The sequence below is a fragment of the Meriones unguiculatus genome, chromosome 10 (genome assembly GCF_030254825.1).
Source record: "Meriones unguiculatus strain TT.TT164.6M chromosome 10, Bangor_MerUng_6.1, whole genome shotgun sequence".
In the NCBI taxonomy this organism is placed as follows: domain Eukaryota; kingdom Metazoa; phylum Chordata; class Mammalia; order Rodentia; family Muridae; genus Meriones; species Meriones unguiculatus.
In genome coordinates, this window is record NC_083358.1 from 8,156,248 (window position 1) to 8,174,203 (window position 17,956).

The 17,956-nt window shown below is 48.9% G+C and overlaps 1 protein-coding gene across 3 annotated transcripts in view; it reads right to left on the reverse strand.

The window, feature by feature from the left end:
* Kiaa0513 (KIAA0513 ortholog) overlaps positions 1-17,902 on the reverse strand; it is a 60,659-nt gene extending 42,757 nt beyond the window's left edge. The window contains exon 1 of one of the 3 annotated variants that reach the window (XM_021654463.2): positions 17,688-17,902. The gene's annotated coding sequence lies outside the window, so the exon portion shown is untranslated. Of the gene's footprint in view, positions 1-6,674; positions 6,894-17,687 lie in introns of those variants that run through there. The other 2 variants (XM_021654464.2, XM_021654462.2) reach the window with 2 other exon arrangements.
* Positions 17,903-17,956: the final 54 nt, after the last annotated feature.

Here is a 17,956-nt window from a genome sequence, read left to right on the forward strand (position 1 = left end):
TCTACTTTGGTATTTTCCATCTGCACTGCATCTGCTCTTTCCAGTGTCCCATTTCCCCCAAGCTCAGTGGCGAATTTGCAGCTGTGACTCATCTGCTCTGAATCATGCCTGCCTAAGATGCAAAGGCCAGGGAAATGTCTCTAGCACACCTGGCTGGGTAGGAGCCCCTGCCTAGGGTGCACACAGCACAAAGCTCTGAATGGGGGAAATAACTGAGAAAAACAACCCTTGCACCAGTCTTTGCTGGAAATTTTCCTGCCCTGCAGTGGGTCTTAGCCACCCAATTCTGGCTTTAGAGGCTGGAAAAAGTTGCTGGAAGAAGCCCACACAGCCAAGACCAACAGCAGCTTTTATTCCTGACAATCCTTCCTCCACAATGCAAGTAGGTAGCTTCATGGACATTGTCTAAGTATCTCTTTTACCAAAGCTGGTGATTCTCACAGGCACTATCATTCTACACCCCCCTGTGTGTGTGTGTGTGTGTGTGTGAGAGAGAGAGAGAGAAAGAGAGAGAGAAGAGGTCAGAGAGGGGTCCCAGAAAAAGGGGCTATGACAGAAATGCAACAGAGACCCTAACTAGGATTCCTAGGATACAAATAAGACAATCATGAACAAACTCATGCAATTCAAACAAGATCTGAGCCAGATCTAGTGCCACCTGCCTGTGATCCTAGCACTAGGGAGGCTGAGGCAGGAGGATGTGGGTTCAAACCAGTCAGAGATACATAGATGTTAATACCATCCCCAAATTAAAGTTCACAACTGAGTCAACAAGGATGCTAAGGGCACCCTCATTCACCTGCCCACCTACAGCAAAAGGCATGTCTGTAAGATGGCACGTGGAGCTGGAAGACAGAGGGACAGAAGGCACGACACTTTCTCAGAAGGCATTAAATAATGGCTGAATGAAAGCAAAGACTGGTCCATGCACCAAAAAGATTCAGCTAGAAATGCTTGTTGCAAAGGGCCACCTACTTCCCAGTGCTCAGACTGGCAGAACCCTGATGAGGATGAAAATGGTGACTCCTGGGTGGGGATGGGACGAAGAGTAACTGCTATCAGTAGAGACTTGGTTTTTAGGGGGTGTGGTGATGGAAATGGTCTAAAATTAGACTATGATGATGGCCTTACCACTCAGTAGAGCTACTAAAAATAACTGAATCGTGAAATGGGTAGATTCTATAATGTGTAAAATGTACTTCAACAAGCTCTTTAAAATAGGAGGGGGAGGAAACAGAAAAGAAAAAGGGGAGGGAGGAGGCTGTTTAAAGTCTATGCAAAGAAAGGGCAAGGGGAGGCTGAAGACATATGAAGAGTGAGTGACCTCTTAGGTCTGAAGCCAAGAGCTGAGCATCATCCCAGAAGGAACTGGGCAGTAGGATGGCAGCCAGGCTCAGAGAAGCTAGGGCTTTCAAGCCATCTGCAGCCTTCCACCCTCAGCACCCCTGCATCCCCAAAGTGCTAGGAAGTGCTGAGACCAGGCAGGAAAGTGAGTGAGGTTGGTGAAGGCTCACCTGGCCAGGCTGCAGGCTGTTGAGATAGTGCTCTTGATGGGGAGGGGGCTCATAAGGGCTAGAAACTACATGCCAGGGCTGGTAGGGCAACAGGAATTCCTAGGCACAGAATGCAGAGGGCCAGTGTTGTTTCCAGCACCTGACAGAGACACACGAAGAGGGGGTCTCATAGGTTACTGGGGCTTAGCCCAGAACAGCAAGTGGAGTAGTCAAGCTGAGGAGCCAGGCCTAGAGCCAGGGAACCTGGATTTGCAAATTCCTTGGCTCCTCTATGCCTAGTTTCTCAGCTGTAAATTGGGATATTACCAGTGACTACCTCAGACTGCTCTTGTGGAGACTGAGGTGACAATCTCATAAAGCTGGGCACAATGCTTGTCACCAGCTATAATAAGGCTCTGGACAATCTCTCACCCTTGGAACGGAAGATCTGGCAACCCTACCTCCAGGGTCCCTTGTCCTCACCCCTGTCAGCTCTAACCTAGCTAATGAGGGTGCAGAAACAGGCTGCTGAAAACCACCCTCCAGAGAAGCGCTTTTCTCACATGTTCTCAAATGCGCCACCACTGAATCATTTCTTCTAGCACTCTCCTTCCCAATATAGAACTGGCAAGGGTATTGTCATCATCTCTAAACACATGGACCAGTCCACTGGGCACCAAAGAGGCAGGAGGAAAGAAGGCTGAGAGGAGAGACAACAGTCCTGTAGTGACTGGGAATGAAAATATAAAAAGAGCATCAAGTCTCTGGAAGGAGCCCCAAGATGCTGGCAATAATGGTAGCTTGTGTATTTGGAGGAGGACAGCAGAGTGACCAAAGCAACTTTTCACTAACATCTCCAGCTACATGGATTACCTAATCTAAAAATACTCACAACCTGGTCATTGTAGCATGGATTTGTGATTCCAGCACTTAGAAGGCTGAGGGAGGATTGTGAGCTATAGGCTAGCCTGGGCTACACAGAAAGATTCCCATCTCAAAGAAAATAAAAACAAGACAAGGATTTAGAAAGCCAGAAGGGGAAGGGCAAAGTTCTTTCCCCACAAACCTCAAATCGTCCTGGCAGGAGCTCCTGAAGGGCTCATACCTAGTCAACGGTCAAGGTCATAGAACACATGCACCAACAAGCTCAGCCTTTGGGAACCATACAGGGAGGGCGCATCTTCCCGGATGTCATCACCTCCTCCACACAGAGACACAGGAAAGTCCACAGTAGACAGAACAGGGATGGGATATCTTCCTCTTAATACCCGACACTGACAAACTATTTCTACTTCACTGAATGGAATCTAGCAACAAGCCAAGGAAGAAAGTCCTGCCCCAGGACCTGCAATGATGTACACAGAGCATCCTTCCCCTGAAGATGGGAAGATCATGGACACTTTCTAAGAAAGCATATATACCACTGCCATCATCCCTAAATATCAGCAAGCACCTTCCACCAGTTTTCCCTGTTAAAATGTCACCACATTTGTAGTTTTTTTTTAAAGTTTATTTGCTTGTTAGTGTTTTGAAATTGGGTCTTGCTCTGTAGCTATGACTAACTGCAAATTTACTAGTCTCAAACTTGCTTCAATCCTCCTGCCTCAGCTTCCAAAGTGCCAGGATTACAGGTGAGTGCCACTACGCCCAACTAAAGGTCACTAGATCGTGTAGTTGGGAGATGTTAAATTGGATTATGCCCCTCCCCCCAAATGTCAATTGAAGCTTTATCCCCCAAAATCTGTGACATTTGGAAAAGTATAGTTTTAGATGTGGCTGGCTGAGACCCCAATGGAATACAATGGACCCAAATTTCAGTCTAACTGCTTCCTCTATAAGAGATGACCCAAAGACAAAAGGAGACAACCACGTGGCCACAGAGGCAGGGACTAGAGTGCTTCAGCTGCAAGGGAAGTATATGTAGGTTCCCCTCCACCAGCAGCTGAAAAACGCTGGAGTCTGAATTCCTGAAAAGGAACCAGCCCTGCTCATGCCTCAACATTAGGCTTCTGATCTACAAACCTCTGAGGGAATACACTTATCTAGTTTTGCGACACCTAGTGTGTGGCACTTTTTCATAGCTAGCTCTTCCAGGAGACTGACACAGCCCATTTCTTGGCTTCTAGTCCCATCCACCTATACCTGAACTCTCCTGCCCAGTGGTCGGCTGCCAGCCTATCTCCAGTAAAAGAAAACCAATTCAGTGTCTACCTTGGTAACACCTCCTCCCATCTTGCAAGGCTCTGACTGATAGAAAACAGTCTTGCAGCAAGTATGCATTGAGCACTTACTACAAGCCAGCCACTGTTCTGGGCCTGTGGATACAGCAACACATACTGAACAGATAATAAAAACATTCTCAAAGAAACAAGGTCATTTCCAATACAGAGAAAGAATAGTGCAATATGCTGAAGGGAGTGGGCTGGGAACCAGAGGAAACAGAAAGATCATTTTGACTATCAGGGAAGGTCTCATTTAACATGTGATATAGGAGTGATGTAGGAGTGGTGACCTTAATGACAGGGAGGTGGCTACAGGGAAATCTGGAAGGAGGAACAACCAGTGTACATGCCCAGCAAACTGGGCATGCCTAAGGAGGGACTTCTGGGAGTGAGTTGGGTAGCTGCTGACACTGGAGAAACAGGTGAGATCAGTCAGCACCTGGCAGCCTAAAAGAAGCCTGAAGTTCATCCTGAGAGACCATGACATTCTTCAAACAAGACTTTCTAATTGTACTGTTTGTCCTTTGCTTTTTGGGATCTTACTAAAAACAGTCCTGAATGTTCTGTAATTCTGGCCATCAAGATTGTCCTGGCTTATCAGTCCTAATTCCTGCACCTCTGCAGCAATGAGTCCTCAGGATGGCTTCCTGTGACCTTCATTAAACATGCTATCCAGGAAAGAACACAGTCCCCTTTTAGGTCAGACCTTGGCTTTCAGTCTGGCCTGAACCACTGACCTGCTGAGACAGACACAAGGCAACCCCCTGCAGTCCTGTGGTGCGGCCTGGATTTAGAGAATGGGATAAAAAGCCCATTCTTCCCTAACAGGAACAGCTGTGCATACTAAAAATAGGGGAGAAAATGCCACGAAACCTCAAACAATGCCACGTACACAATCTAGGTGAAACCAGCAGAGCCTACAGCAGCTCCGTGTATTCCACAGTGCTTCTCTTTCAGATGGGAGATGGGGAAAAACTACTGGGGACAGGTCTCCCTAGGTCTACCATGCTGTCTTGCATCATAACTGAAGACATCTGGCCTGTTTGGAAACACGAGGCACTTGAGCAAAGATGCTCTGCAATGAACTTCCTACTGGCTTTCTCAAAGCCTGAAAACAAATCTGAGTTGCCACAGCCAGGGTAGGGAGAGGTAACAGTATGGTGATGCTGGTTGACCAGCCAGGCTGACTGTCAGTGAGGCAAGGAGGGCAGAAAAGGATGCTCCACTCAGGCCCCCAGCCCAGAACGAGGCATGATCTATCCAGACCCATCTCATGTCCTCTTCTGTGATGAGTTACTATATCCAGCACTTGTAGCAACAAAGTTATTGAGGAGCTTTCTTTGCCTCCAACAGTTAAGTTGTCCTGGACAAGTGAGTCTCGGTTTCTCCATCTGTGACACAGTAGGAACGCCACCTGCCACTCCCAAATTAATGGTGAAGATGAACAAGAACTCCTGTTGAAAATACTTTGGAAGCTAGCAGAGCAACAGGACACTGTGACAGTGAGAGCCATCCCCCTATTGCTGTTCCTCCCTGAAGTGGGCTTTTGATTTTGGGGAATCATTCAGCTTTTGCTTCCTCTTTTTGGACTGGGTCTTGTTATACAGCCTAGGGTGGCCCTGATCTCATGGTAACTCTTGCCTCAGCTTCTGGACTACTAATATTACAAGCCTATGCCACTGTATCTGGCTTTTGATATCTCATTCCTATTTTTTTAAGAGTTGTTCTTATTTTTTTAAATTTGTGTACGCATGTGAATGTAGGTGCTTGAGGAGGAAAGAAGAGAGTCAGATTCTGTCGAGCTAGGGTAACAGGTGGTTGTAATTCACCTAAGGTGGGTTCTGGGGACTGAACTCTTGTCCTCTGAAAGAGCACTACATGCTCTTTACTGCTGAGCCGTATCTCCAGCCCCTTGACATTTCTTTTACCCTGATGAAGAGAAGGGAGAAAAGGGAAGAAAGCCAGGTATTCACATGACTTGCCCACTCTATAACTCCCTCTGCACCATTTGGAGTTACTATAAAACAGATTACCTTTGAAGCAAACATTGCCGTGAAGATAGAATTTGCATTTAGCGTCTGTGGAGATACCTCACTTCAGTGTCTTTAAGGCTTGTGATATGCTCATCTCACTGCTTATAATTGTGACATTCTCAAGAAATAGGAATCCACTCCACATGAACTGACACAAACCATCCAAATGACAACCATTACAAGAAACTTCTGGAATGCAACAGAGACTATGGTAGCCGACCATCGCCGACCAAGAAATCATTAGTGTTTGAGGGGGAAAGAAAACCTCAGGTGTCAACTTTTCCCACGGAGTCCATCGAAACATCTTATCTGCCATCTTGTTCCTCAAAGGCCTAAGTATCCCTACTTCTGACCACAGTGTGGGAAAGAGGGAAGGGTGAGCCTCTGCTCCTGTGATGGGGTTCATGCGATGTGTCTGCCCTGCTCTCAGGATTGGGGAGGAGGCAGATCGAATGGAATGAATCAGAACCTCAGCTTCGGGTTACTGGATCCCAGCCTGGAGAGGGCAGCCCAGCCTGACAGCTGCCAGCTCGCCTCTACCTCTGAGTCACCACTTCGTCGTCGGGGGCCCAGCCCGTGCCAGCGCACCTGTGCCGGCACAGGTTCCCGCTCACTGGATCGGTCGCTCTCCTGTGCCGCACTCGACCGCCCAGCCTCCTTCCTCCTCCCCTAGTCACCTTCCCGCATCCCATCATCAACCAGCAACGCGGGAGAGCGCAGCCCCGTGCATGACTGGGTCCGGTCTTCCCGAATCCTGGAAGCGGCCTCGGGGTCCGAGCCGTCCCCGGCGGCCCCTCGCGCAGTCCTGGCCTCTGACCAGCTCGCGGCCCTCGGCGGCCCTGCACCGAGGCTGGAGGAGTGACAGCCCTGCCCGCCGCACCCGCCGTCCCGCCGACCCGCCCACGCCGCCAGCGACCCCTCCTCACCTGTCCCCAGGCAGCCACGCCGCCCAGCCGCTCGGGGACGCAGCACGGCGGCCCGAGGCCTTCTCACCGCAGCGGCCCGCGGGACCGGCCAGGGGGCGGACGCCGTCGGGTCCGCAGCAGCTGCGAAGGCGCGGAGCGTTGCGAGCGGTGCCGGGTCCTTCTGAGGCGCGGCGGAGCGAGCTGTCAGTCAGCCGGACTCGCCCCGCCCCTCTTGGCCCCACGTGACGCGCGAGCAGCCGGGTCCTTCGGAGGTGTCCCATAGAGAGCTGTCAGTCAGCCGGGAGCGCCCCGCCCCCCTTCCCCGCGTGTTGCGCGAGCTCTCCGGAGCCCCGGAGCGAGCCAGGCGCCCCGCCTCCGGAACACCACGTGACTCGCGAGCAGCAGCGTCCCACAGAGGCGCGCTAGCGAGCTGTCACTTTGCAGGGGGCTCCCCGCCTCTCTCGACTCCTGTACGCAGGCGCAGGAGCGCACCTCCGTCCCTGCGCCGCTTGACAGCCGCGCGGGTTAGAGTTCCTGCAGACGGACGGCTTTTTGGTTTTGTTTTGTTTTTATCCGCTCAAGAGTGGTTTGGGAGAGGGAAAAGTCCCCCAAGGAGCGACTCCCTGAGGTCAGGTCCGGGTCACTTCCTGACCCAGCCTGAGGTCGCAGAGTCCCAGCTAAGATCCCGTCGACCGACACGCCTTTGAGGGCTCGAGTGGCAGGCGTCCTGTCTTCTGAAAGGCGTGTCTTAAAAGGCCGGGAGATTTGGCTCTTTTCATAAATAACAATAAACGACGTCCAGCCATTCAGCTTCTTCCACATCTCTTCGATAAAGAAACACAAAGAGGCTGGGGGTGGAGCTCAGTGGCGGATCACTGACCCTGCATGGCCAAGGCCCATGCTCAGCGCCAGGGAGGAAAACAAAAATGAGAGAAAACCAAGGCCAATTCTTCAGGGATTTTTCTGAAGTCATGAGGTTTAGGCAGGGGGACTGGAGTTCTGCCACTCAGGAAGCTGACGTAGGTAAAGGTAACCAGGCGCCTGCCCTTTGCTGCCAACACATTGGAAGATCTGTCCCACTAAGACTTCTTGGGAAAGTTTAAGAGATCGTGAGGGTAAGGCTGGGAACTGCCGTTCCTGGAGATTTGGGGACCTTCGAGGTCCCTGTGGTCACCCCAAGGAGAAGCTAGACCTCTAGGGGTGAGTGTTTAGTGGCAGCTCTGGTGGAGGTGGGTAGGTGGGAGCCTTCATCCTTGTGTGGATGCTACAGACAGGTGCTCTGCGTGGAGGAGAACTGACTAGATGAGGCACAGAAAACTTGCAGAATGGAAGAGGGTGGTGCGGGGGCTAAGGGCACCCTCCCCTGCTTCCGTGAAGGAAGCTGGCAGTAGGCACCAACTTCTGCAACCCTCATCTCACCTGGACAACTGTGGGGGAGAACTGAAAACAAATGAACTTTACCATTTCTCTTCATGAGATTCAGAGGCTTTCTAACAGGCCTCTGACCTTCTCAGGAACTTGGACAGAGACAGATGACATGACATTTAAAAATGAGGAAGAACAGTCTGTAAGCCACAGACCAGTGAACTTGATACTGACCTAGAAGTATTCAGGGCAGATGACTCAGAAAACATCTGTGACCCCTCTGAAAATGAAGCACTGAGATACGATAGGCTAGATAAAGAACGTGCCTTGGTTGCTGCGTTTTCTGGTGGACAGGATGCTCCTTTAGAGGTAAACATCCTTGAATCAGCAGATAGGTTGTCCACTTTATCAGAGTCTAAGGTACCACAGACCGTTCCCAGTTGCCAGCATGTAGGTACTAACAAAAGGTCTGCATCTTTACAAGATTGTCGCTTCATCATGCTATCACTTATACTGTGGTGGTGCGTCCCTCTGTGGGTTTTTCAAGAGAATCATGGGAAAATCCTAAAAGGGAGATGTGGACAATCATGATTTGGGAGTGGAAAAGAGTCATCACACCTTATAAATAATCATAAAATCAGCCAGGCAGTGGTGGCACGTGTCTTTAATCCCAGCGCTTGGGAGGCAGAGGCAAGTGGAGCTCTGAGTTTGAGGCCATCCTGGTCTACAGAGCTAGTTCCAGGACAGCCAGGGCCACACAGAGAAACCCTGTCTTAAAAACAAACAAACAATAACAACAACAAAACAAAACAAGAACATCCTGCTCTGCTGGAGAACCCTGACTGATAGACGGGACCTTCCAGGATTCTTTCCCATGTAAGCAGGGGACTCCATTCAAGTTGCTCCTTTGAAGAGTGGTGGGTTCCCACATCTAAAAAGCTCCGAGGCAAGCTCCAGGGGCACAAAAGATGTCACTAGAGCTCACCTTTTCCCGGCCTGCCTATGATGGCTAGTTTTAGTCATTTGGGAAGAGGTGAAATGAGAAAATGGCCCCACCAGATTGGCCTGTGAGGCATTTTTGGATTGATATGTGAGGGCCCGGCTCATTGTGGGAGGTGACACCCCTGGGCAGGTGGTCCTGGGAGCTATAAAATAGTAGGTTGAACAAGCCACAAGGAACAAGCCAGTTACCTGCATTGCACCAGGGTTTCTGCTTCAGTTCCTGCCTCCAGGTTCCTGGCCTGACTTTCTTCAGTGATGGGCTGTGATGTGGAAGTACAGTTGCTTTTGGTCGAGGTGATACTCACAGCAATAGAAACCCTAACCAGACACTGAAGCCTAAATCGACTTCTCAGATTAAGATCTTTTCACAGAATAGCCTCAAGCAGCTCCAGGATTATACTGTCTCACCTTACCAGCCCAGTGAAATAAGGGGGCTTTCTCTTTGATTCTTCCAGAAAAATCTCAGAATTTAGTCGGAACCATCTTTAGAGCCTGTCTGAGGACAGCTCACCTGGATAACTGGTTTGGACAAATCTGAAGAGTGGTATGGGCTAGCCCCACCAGGCTGACTCATGCAAGAAGAAGGTGATTTCCAGGAAACAGGGGTACTCTTGCTGGAAGAGGGGGAGGAATGGGTATCTAGGACAGAGCCAAGGTTTCAACATGTCTCTACTCTGTGAGGCTTCCATAAGGGGGAGGAGAACAACCAGGGAAATGAGTGAAAGATGGGGCTGATCAGAGATGACAGGTTGAAAGGGGGTGGAATATGGGACAGGGGGAGTAATTCTACAGGTGGCTAGGCAGGAAAGCACTTCAGTCTTAAGGGACATGACAGTTAGTGGGGCACAAAGGGAAGAGTGGATAGGCTCAGCTTTCAGTGAACAGCCATCCCCAGCCCCAAGCATGCACAGTGATACCAGACACCTGCCCTCCTGAGTACCTCACCTTCTAAGCACGCATACCACCAAGCACCCGTCTTACCTAGCACCTAACCCACCTAGATGGCTGCCCCTAGCAGGCTCTGCCCACAGAAGGGGCAAAGTGCCCAGAACAAAAGATTTGAGGAACACATTGCCCCACTTTGGGTTTTGACTTCCGGGGCCTTGCTCAACACTATGGGGTGTGGAGTTTCAGTCTTCGGGCCTTCCTAATCTGGCTGTTGACAAATTCACTCCCACCAACTCAGCAGAAAATGTCAACCAACCCAAGGCAGCTTTCCAGAACACAGCTCTGCTTCCCCAGGGGGCTGTCTTTGGGGGCTGTCCCGCCAGCATTTGCTTAAGGAGGCTACAAACCCTAATATCTAGATGGATTCATATCAAAAGAACGTCAAACAGCACCCAGGCCACGGGCAGAGCCCGCTTCATGCGCCTTCCCTTTAATGGGCTTTGGCTTTGCTGAGGCCTTGGCTTTGCTGAGGCCGCACTTACGTGTTTTTAACAGGGATGCCATATACATTCTTGGCACTCTGCTTCTTCTACATGTCATGTCATGAATGTGACTCAAGCTGTTGCTCGTGCCTTCTCATTACTGTAGACCATCTCTACATTTGTATGACTGCAGAGTAGTCCTACTGTACAACGGTTTATTTATCTGCCCTGTCCTTCAGGGCCGTCTAGGTTACGGCAAGTGTGGGGCACTTAGGGGCAGAGACTGTAGAAGGTCTGGTTGCTCCTGCACCTGGGGGTTTTCATCGCAGCACTGTGATCAGTGCTACACCGTGGTCTCATTCTGACCAATAAAAACGTGTGACAGGCAATGTGTTGGGAATGCTGCTCTGAGATGACCTGTTCAGGTGTTTTGCTAACTGTTCTGTCAGGCTGCTTATTTCTATCGGCTGACACATTTTAAAATCAGCTCTGGACTAGTGAGGCGGCTTGAAGATAAAGGTGGTTCCCACCAAGCCAAATGGTGTGGGTTCAATCTCTGGGTTCCATGTGGTGGAAGGAGAGAACCAGCTCTCACCAGTTCTTCACTGATCTACAGAAACACATAGGCATAGATTTTTTTTTTTAATTTTATTATCAAGTGTATGGGTGTCTTGCCTGCATATATGTGTATGTATCGTGGGCATGCCTGGTGCCCAGGGAGACCAGGAAAGGCCATAAAATCTCTTTGGACTGGAGTTATAGACAGTTGTACATCTCCACGTGGGTGCTGAGAATCAAACCCAGGTCCTCCGGAAGAACAGCAAGTAACCTTATCCATTGAGCCCTCTCTGCAGCCCACATAAATAAATTTTTAAAAAGGGGGCTTGGTAAAGCTCAGTGGTGGAGCTCAGGCTTGGCATGGCCAAAGCTCTTAGTTCCATATCCTACATGCCCCTCCCAGTAAAGTAGTCATGGTTCAGAAAAACACTATAAAGAGGGCACATGATGAACATGCCCAGCTTCATTAGCCACCTGAGAAACCGAAACCTGAAGAACAGTGGGAGTCCATCTCACCCCAGCCAGAACTGCAAGCATTAAGAAGACAAGTAAGGAATGCTGGCGAGGATGCAGACAACGGAGTCCTTATGCACTGCTGGAAACGAAGGCTAACGCAGCCTCTACGGAAGTCCCAGCTATACTACTCATTACCCAAACAACTCCATGTCAGGGACACACGTACACCAGTTTACCGCAGCACTGTTAGCAACACTGCCGGGTGTCTGAGAACAGAGGATGGCTAAAGAGAATGTGGGTTCAAGTGGACTTGTTCAGCAGTAAGGAACAAAGCTGTGTTGTTTTCAGAGAAATGGATGCAATGGCAAAAAGCACATTAAGTGCATCAAACTAACTGCAGGAGAATAAACAGTGTGTTTTCTCTCGCTTGCAGAACCTAGATCAAAAACAAAAAACAAAAACAAAACTTAAATGTTTATGACTATGAGTGTTTGCCTGTATGTGCCACGTGTGTGCCCTGATACTCAAGAAGGTCAGGAGAGAGCAGTGGATATTTTGGAACAGGTGTCATGGATGGTTATGAACCATCATGTGGGTGGTGGGAATCAGACCCCAGTCCTCTGCGAGAGCAGCAAAGGCTCTTAACCACTGAACCATCTCTCCAGCCCCTAGATTTTACAGAGACACCAAATCACATATATGCATACATGGGTATATATAATTGACATTACAGGCACAGTTCCTTTTTTTAAAAAGGTGTGCATATGTGTTCATGCATATGTCACAGCAAGGTGTGGAGATCAGAGGGACAACCCAAGGGAATCAGTTTTCTCCTTCCACCATGTGGTTTCTGGGGACGGAAATTCAGGCTGTTGGGCTTGGCATCATATGCCTTTATCCACTGAGCCATCACTCAGCCTCAGGCTTATTTCTTTCCCATAGGATTCTCTGACTACATAAGCATGCACATCCCTCAGATCCTCTTTTCAAACAGTTTTATACAACAGAATCAGTGCATCCTAAAGACCGTAAATACCGACTCACGAGAGCAGCTGCCTTTAGTGCCTGTCAAACGCCCTGCAGTGAGCACAACACACTAACATGCTGACAGGCACAGGGGGTGCGGCTGGTGCTAGTGTCAACACTCAGGTGCCCGCGTTCAAGTCTTTATGCACATCCACTCCCAGAAGCTGGATCCAGGGTGCGCACGCTCACATTCTGGGAGCCTCCCTGCTGACATGCTCTGGAGAGAGAACAAATCTTAACAGTCTGCCTTGGCAGCACAGGGTGCCACTGATGTTCCCGTCTGCGCTGACCAGTGGGGGGCCTCCCTCTACTGTTGAATGGAACCTCTGTGGGCTGTTTGCTAGAGAAAGGACTCGGCTGGGGACCAGTTCCTGTCTAAGGAATAAACAAGAGTCACCTATAGGAAGGAAAGAAACCTGCCTGGCACTCCTGCCAGCGCCAACATTACAGGGTCTTGGGCTGCAGAGCGGCTAAAAGCACCTGTTGCTCTTTGCAGAGGACTCAGGTTTGGCAGCCAGCACCCACAGCAGGCAGGTCACAGCTGCCTGTAACTCCAGCTTTAGAGGATCTGGCACCTTCTTCTGACCTCTGGGGGCACAGCACTTGTCTGCATACTAATATGCAGACACAGACCCATGATTGAAAATAAATCTTTTTGAAAAAGAAGTCCTCAGCCCCACAGCCTTCAGAGAAGTCAATGAGATTGATGCACCACAGTCACAAAACAGGAAGAAACCTTTAGCAATCAAGTCTAATCTTTTGCTGTGAAGCTTTGTTTGGCCATTTTAAAATGCTCTGGCTGAGAGAGGGGAAATGACTGGCAGATCAAACGTCGGTCCTAAGAATGAGACAGAGATGCTTTGTGAGATAGTGAGAGGTGGGCTCAGGGGATGGATGGCTCAGTTAGTAAAGCGCTTGCTCTATAAGGATGAAGATATGAGTCTCACCGCTGGAAACCATGTTTTTAAAAAACAGCCAGGTGTGGTGGCATGCCTGGGATCCCAGTGTTGGGGGAACAATGACAAAGACAGGAGGATCCCTGGGTTTCACTGGCAAGCTACTCTAGCCAAATCATTGAGCTCCAGGCAGGGAGAGACACTACCTACAAAAACAAGGTGGGTAGGTCCTGAGGAATGACACCCATGTTTGTTTGTCCCTCTGGCCTACACACACACACACACACACACACACACACACACACACACACTGAACTGTTTTGTTAATTTGGTCCATCATTATAAATAAATAAAATGGGATGTGTTTGGTTTTGTTTTCTGAGATGGATCTTTGTTCTCTCCATCCTGTTGTACAGGCATCCACCACACCAGCCCTGATGATTTTTTTTTTAAATAATTTATTTTATTTTATGTGCATTAGTGTGAAAGCGTCAGATCCCTTGGAATTGGCGTTACAGACAGTTGTGAGCTGCCATGTGGGTGCTGGGAGTTGAACCCCTGTCCTTTGGAAGAGCAAATGGTGCTCTTACCTGCTGAGCCATCTCTCCAGCTCAGCCCTGATGATTTTTACAGTGCTCATGCAGTCAGAGAACAGCCTGCTAGAGTTGGTTTTCTCCTGCCACATGTGAGTCCCAGGGATTAGACTCAGGTCATCAGGTTCAGTCCAGCCAGGGCTAGCAAGTGAGACCTTATCTCGATAAAAGAAAAAACAGCTGGGTGATGTGGCACACGCCTTGAATCCCAGCACTTGGGAGTTAAGGCAGGCAGATCTCTGAGTTCTAGGCTAGCCTGGTCTACAGAGTGAGTTCCATGACAGCCAGGGCTACAAAGAGAAATCCTGTTTCAAAAAAACAAAATAAATATAAATGAAAAACAAAACGTTTAGTTCAGGTCCAAGAAGCATTTGTTGACAGAGCCTAGATGTTGGGGAAAGCCTGCCCCAGAAACTGCAGCTCTTTCCAGCTGGCATTTGTAAGAAGGCACCATGCCCTTGGCTTTAGAAGTTCCTGGCTCTCATGGAGGGTGGTTCACAGGACCAGGAGGAGGATCCTTCCACTCTCCATACTCTTGTGAAAACTCTGGAATGGGTTCAAAGGGTGGGCACATAGGAGAGGAAGAAAGCCCTTTCCTTCCTCCTAAGTTCTGGGCTGGAGCCCTAAAACAAAGGCAGAGTGCCTGGAGGAAAACAGGCAGGCATTTATCTTCATGTACCTCACTGGACACTTGGAGGAAACCCAAGAAGGACTTAAGTTGGTTTCTCTAACACTGTCAATAAAGAATACATCTGCAGAAGGGCAGGTCAAAGAAAAGCAGTGTTAGGGTTAAAGGCAGCAGACCAAACAGCTCAATTATGTTCTCAGAAATTCATGGGAGGCTCCTTTGCCCTCTCCCGAGTGAAGAAGTGTGAAGTCGCCAGTCATGATCTCACCGCCATTAGGCAGGGAGGTGGCAGAGGCAGAGAAAGCTTTTCAGTGGCCTTCAGCTCAAAATAAACTTGAAGTTAGAGGTCTATTTGGGGTGACATGCTCTGATCTCTTTGAGATATCTTGAGAAAGCAAAAAGCCTGTCTGCAACACCTTTCTGGGTGCCTGGTTCTGTGACCCTGTCTTACACTGTTAGTACAAGGATTCTTATCAATTTGTTACATATTTTGTGGCTTTTTTTTTTTTTTTTTTGAGATAAGGTGTCTTTCTATAGCACAGGTTAGACTCAAATTCACAGCAATCTTCCTGCTTTGGTTTCCTAAGTGCTGGGACTACAGTAGTGAGCACCATCACTGGTTAAAAATGATCTTGTCCAGACATCAGACATACAGATGAACCTGTCACATACAAGTTCAGCTGCCCTCTCCCTCCCAAAAAAGTCAGTTTTGTATTTCTTAAGCAAAGCCGTCTCAGCTTTCCTATTTATGCGTCTGTCTTTAGGTTCAGAACCTGATCCCACTGCACACTGACACGTGTTCCTTTCCCTCTGTATAAAACCCAATATTGCCTCTTTAGGAAGAGACCTTTCTAGCATTGCTCTCTGAAAATACTCTCCACTTACAGTGGCCATTCAGTCTTGATGTTAAAGGAACAAAACCTTCCTTTCACCACATACAAAAAAGCCTGGCCACCAGCTAGTGGTCATGGAGTCAAAAACTACCAGGATAGCAGGCTGTTGGCATGACTTTTCCTGGAAAGACATGAACAAGCACCTGTTCCCCCTAGATAATGCGCCAAGGACAGACTGAGGAAATGGTTCTGTGAGCGGCTGTGGGAGACACAGCCCAACAGCCAGCAGCAGCCTGAGGAGTTCCCTTCCTGCCCAGGGCTTTCAACGCAAGTATTAGGATACTTGGCTGTAAAAAAGAATTCCAGGATGAGTCAGACAGAAGCACAGTCAGTGAGTTTATTAGGTATTGAGAGAGTCACAGAGAAGGATAATACACAATCTCAAGACAGGAGTGTGGGCTTCTTAGGAAAGTCATACTTAGCTTCCTCACAGTGGCTACACATATGAACCTACAGCCCTTTCAGTTAATTCCTAAAAGATGTAGTTTACGAGCTTTAAAGATTAAGCAAGGCTTAAAATTTAGTAAAGGGCTGTGATGACCTTGAGCTTCTGATCCTCCCATATTCACTTTCCAAGTGTTGGAATTACAGGCATGAGCTCTCATGACCACCGCCATACCCAACTTTATACATTATTGGGGATGGAACCCCAGGCTTCATGGTAAGTTCAAAGCTAGCCTAGGCTATGAGATCCTGTCTCAAAATAAGTAAATGTTAAGTAAAATATGAGCCGGTAACTTTTTAAGTCTTTTTTAATTTTATGTATATGAGTGTTTTGAACGCATGCATGTGCACCTTGGCTCTCAAAGGTAAGAAGAGGGCTGTAAATCCCCGGAACTGGAGTGCAGATGCTTGTGTGCCACTGTATGAATGTTGGGAACCAAACCTTGGTCTTCTGCAAAGGAGCAAGTGCTCTTAATTACTGAGCCATTTCTCTAGCCAGCTCCAAGGTTGACTTATATTTTATTTGTGTGTGTGTATTTGCATGTCTGCCTGGGTACTTAGTGGCTACACGTTCTTAAGAGATCACCGAATGTCTTTTACTACTCTCTGCCTTATTCCTTTTGAGGCAGGGTCTCTTGCTTAATTGGGTAATTTTGTTATTTAGCTAGGCTAGATACTCAAGGTCACAAATATCCTGGCCATGAGTGCGCACAGTTTATTTCCTGTTTTTAACATCCTGTTTGAGTTGTCTTGAGAAAAGCACACTCTCTGTAGCCAAAGTGGGCTTCATCAATCATGCTGAAGTTTCTTGACTCTCAGCCAGCAGGAAAGGTCAGCTAGATCCTGGGGTGAGGGGGCTTCTTTCCTTTCCCATGTCTCTCGATGCCCCTGTCTTTCTATTCTGCCCAAGTTCTATTCCTGTCCACTTTGGCAAACCAATGAGTTCACTGGGTTACTTACAAGTGCATGGGTGAGGGGCTGCTTAGAGGTGGGTGGGTGACTGAGGCAGCATCGCTTGGAGAGTCCACCCTAGCATGGGAAAACACTGCTGAAGGCTGTGTTTCCTGAGCCTCCCTTCCCCTCTAAGAGCAAATGTTCCCTACTGAGGAAATAGCTACAAAGGGCAGGTCCAACAAGAGCTGACTGAAAGGTTGGTACCATAGTGAACAAGACATAACAACAAAGCGGGGGGGGGGGGGCTAGAGAACCCACTCGTCTGTTAAGAGCCCGGTTGTCTCTCCAGAAAACCCAGGTTTGATTCCCTCAAAACTGTTAACGCCAGTTCCAGGATATCTAACGCCCTCTTCTGGCCTCCTCACGCACTACATGCATATGGTGCAGAAAAACCACCCACAGACATAAAAAAAATTAAATTAAAAAGATATAACCATAAAAGTTTAAACACAAAAGATGCATTTTTCGAGATGGCGTTACTATGTAGTTAGAGTGCTCTCGAACTCAGGATCCTCCTGCCTCAGCCTCCCTAGTGCTGGGACATAGACGTGCGGCCCCATGCCTAGTTTTAAAAAGCTGTAATTTTGTAAAAGTTAATCTAATGTACCTTTATTTCCAAAAGTACGGCTCGAATAGCAGTTTCTGGACACGGGGATGGGAAACTCCGCGAAGATGGCGTGCAGACCCCAGCGGGCTAGCTGAGCTGTCACGAGAGCCTTTTTCAATCTTACAGCACAACCTGCGTTCGCCAGTTTAACTACCAAACACGTCTCTGCCCTGGCCAAACTGTACAATAAATTGTGTCGAGTTTACCAGGGGACCCAAGGAGGATAAAACACACGTTTCTACCTCTGCAAAACTCAGGGCCGTCATCAGGAAGGGGTCGCAGCGACGCTCTGGCGACCAGGGCGTGGAGCCGGGCAAGTCCGGACCCGGGCGCCCTATCCCCCAGTTCAGGGCGCCTCCTCGGGCTCCCAAACGCCTCCTGACTCCGTTGTTTCCACCCTCGCGCCTCCCTCCTCCACCTGGCACAGGCCAGCCCTACGAGAGAACCGGCGTCGCCGCTTGCTAGCTCTCAGGCGCCGTGGCTGAGTTCGCGCGAAAGGCGACGCAGCGTG